This window comes from Ambystoma mexicanum, unplaced genomic scaffold (assembly GCF_040938575.1).
Source record: "Ambystoma mexicanum isolate Mex_15411 unplaced genomic scaffold, UKY_AmexF1_1 Mex_scaf10, whole genome shotgun sequence".
NCBI lineage: Eukaryota > Metazoa > Chordata > Amphibia > Caudata > Ambystomatidae > Ambystoma > Ambystoma mexicanum.
Window position 1 is genome coordinate 272501 of NW_027182325.1, and position 2500 is coordinate 275000.

At 46.7% G+C, this 2500-nt stretch overlaps 6 non-coding genes and 2 pseudogenes across 6 annotated transcripts; all 8 read left to right on the forward strand.

Annotated features, from left to right (window-relative positions):
• Nucleotides 1-3: 3 nt before the first annotated feature.
• On the forward strand, nt 4-122 carry LOC138547363 (5S ribosomal RNA). The gene has a single exon (XR_011291205.1). It is a non-coding gene; the product is annotated as a 5S ribosomal RNA (ribosomal RNA).
• A 106-nt stretch (nt 123-228) lies between these two features.
• On the forward strand, nt 229-337 carry LOC138545677 (5S ribosomal RNA; annotated as a pseudogene).
• Nucleotides 338-800: 463 nt separating this feature from the next.
• LOC138538087 (5S ribosomal RNA) lies at nt 801-919 on the forward strand. Its single transcript, XR_011286200.1, has one exon. It is a non-coding gene; the product is annotated as a 5S ribosomal RNA (ribosomal RNA).
• Nucleotides 920-1025: 106 nt separating this feature from the next.
• On the forward strand, nt 1026-1144 carry LOC138539324 (5S ribosomal RNA). The gene has a single exon (XR_011287393.1). It is a non-coding gene; the product is annotated as a 5S ribosomal RNA (ribosomal RNA).
• A 106-nt stretch (nt 1145-1250) lies between these two features.
• Nucleotides 1251-1369, forward strand: LOC138541476 (5S ribosomal RNA). The gene has a single exon (XR_011289482.1). It is a non-coding gene; the product is annotated as a 5S ribosomal RNA (ribosomal RNA).
• A 106-nt stretch (nt 1370-1475) lies between these two features.
• On the forward strand, nt 1476-1584 carry LOC138543227 (5S ribosomal RNA; annotated as a pseudogene).
• Nucleotides 1585-2059: 475 nt separating this feature from the next.
• Nucleotides 2060-2178, forward strand: LOC138538088 (5S ribosomal RNA). Its single transcript, XR_011286201.1, has one exon. It is a non-coding gene; the product is annotated as a 5S ribosomal RNA (ribosomal RNA).
• Nucleotides 2179-2284: 106 nt separating this feature from the next.
• Nucleotides 2285-2403, forward strand: LOC138539325 (5S ribosomal RNA). The gene has a single exon (XR_011287394.1). It is a non-coding gene; the product is annotated as a 5S ribosomal RNA (ribosomal RNA).
• The last annotated feature ends 97 nt before the right edge of the window (nt 2404-2500 follow it).

A 2500-nucleotide genomic window follows, 5' to 3' on the forward strand; every position in this document is an offset into this window, starting at 1 on the left:
AGAGCCTACGGCCACACCACACTGATTGCGCCCGATCTCGTCTGATCTCGGAAGCTAAGCAGTGTCGGGCCTAGTTAGTACCTGGATGGGAGACCACCTGGGAATACCAGGTGCTGTAGGCTTTTTTGTGCTCCAAGTTCAGGAAGTGAGCCATTTCACAATTGCCTTTCAAAACTGCAAGGTCTAGCCGACTAGATGCTTAAAAGTACAAAACTCACTAGGCCCAGAGCCTACGGCCACACCACACTGAATGCGCCCGATCTCGGAAGCTAAGCAGGGTCAGGCCTAGTTAGTACCTCGATGGGAGACTGCCTGGGAATACCAGGTGCTGTAGGCTTTTTTGTGCTCCATGATTAGTAATTGCGCAACTTCTCAATTATTTTTCAAATTTGGTATGTTTCCAAAATAATTGTATCCCGTTTTATAGCGGAAATGTTGGACAACATCATGAGGGCTGGAGCTACCTTTTTACATAGAATTAGCATACAGGTAGTGTGTTCATGGGTAATAAATCGACTTTCACATGTAATGCAGTACAGAGAATATTGAGTCCTTCAAGAGGCATGAAAGAAAACCATTATTGTGTTGATTGTTCTCTCCACCTCCCTGCAACAGACACAGGATGGATGAATTAAAGTTATCCTACCAGACATAGGAGTCCTGAATGGGCCCACCAGTCTTATATATCTCGCCTGATCGAGCCTGATCGAGCGATGAGCGTGGTATCATGTTGCAAGTGGCTGCATGGCTTAGCTTACTAAATGCAAATGCATAAGAGTAATATTCTTAGCATTCCTAGAGCCTACGGCCACACCACACTGAATGCACCCGATCTCGACTGATCTCGGAAGTTAAGCAGTGTCAGGCCTAGTTAGTACCTGGATGGGAGACCGCCTGGGAATACCAGGTGCTGTAGGCTTTTTTGTGCTCCAAGTTCAGGAAGTGAGCCCTTTCTCAATTGCCTTTTAAAACTGCAAGGTCTAGCCGACTAGATGCTTAAAAGTACAAAACTCACTAGGCCCAGAGCCTACGGCCACACCACACTGAATGTGCCTGATCTCGTCTGATCTCAGAAGCTAAGCAGTGTCGGGCCTAGTTAGTACCTGGATGGAAGACCGCCTGGGAATACCAGGTGCTGTAGGCTTTTTTGTACTCCAAGTTCAGGAAGTGAGCCATTTCTCAATTGCCTTTCAAAACTGCAAGGTCTAGCCGACTAGATGCTTAAAAGTACAAAACTCACAAGAACCAGAGCCTACGGCCACAGCACACTGAATGCGCCCGATCTCGTCTGATCTCGGAAGCTAAGCAGTGTCGGGCCTCGTTAGTACCTGGATGGGAGACCGCCTGGGAATACCAGGTGCTGTAGGCTTTTTTGTGCTCCAAGTTCAGGAAGTGAGCCATTTCTCAATTGCCTTTCAAAACTGCAAGGTCTAGCTGACTAGATGCTTAAAAGTACAAAACTCACTAGGCCCAGAGCCTACGGCCACACCACACTGAATGCGCCCGATCTCGGAAGCTAAGCAGGGTCGGGCCTAGTTAGTACCTGGATGGGAGACTGCCTGGGAATACCAGGTGCTGTAGGCTTTTTTTGTGCTCCATGATTAGTAATTGCGCAACTTCTCAATTATTTTTCAAATTTGGTATGTTTCCAAAATAATTGTATCCCGTTTTATAGCGGAAATGTTGGACAACATCATGAGGGCTGGAGCTACCTTTTTACATAGAATTAGCATACAGGTAGTGTGTTCATGGGTAATAAATCAACTTTCACATGTAATGCAGTACAGAGAATATTGAGTCCTTCAAGAGGCATGAAAGAAAACCATTATTGTGTTGATTGTTCTCTCCACCTCCCTGCAACAGACACAGGATGGATGAATTAAAGTTATCCTACCAGACATAGGAGTCCTGAATGGGCCCACCAGTCTTATATATCTCGCCTGATCGAGCCTGATCGAGCGCTGATCGAGCGATGAGCGTGGTATCATGTTGCAAGTGGCTGCATGGCTTAGCTTACTAAATGCAAATGCATAAGAGTAATATTCTTAGCATTCCTAGAGCCTACGGCCACACCACACTGAATGCACCCGATCTCGACTGATCTCGGAAGTTAAGCAGTGTCAGGCCTAGTTAGTACCTGGATGGGAGACCGCCTGGGAATACCAGGTGCTGTAGGCTTTTTTGTGCTCCAAGTTCAGGAAGTGAGCCCTTTCTCAATTGCCTTTTAAAACTGCAAGGTCTAGCCGACTAGATGCTTAAAAGTACAAAACTCAGTAGGCCCAGAGCCTACGGCCACACCACACTGAATGTGCCTGATCTCGTCTGATCTCAGAAGCTAAGCAGTGTCGGGCCTAGTTAGTACCTGGATGGAAGACCGCCTGGGAATACCAGGTGCTGTAGGCTTTTTTGTACTCCAAGTTCAGGAAGTGAGCCATTTCTCAATTGCCTTTCAAAACTGCAAGGTCTAGCCGACTAGATGCTTAAAAGTACAAAACTCACA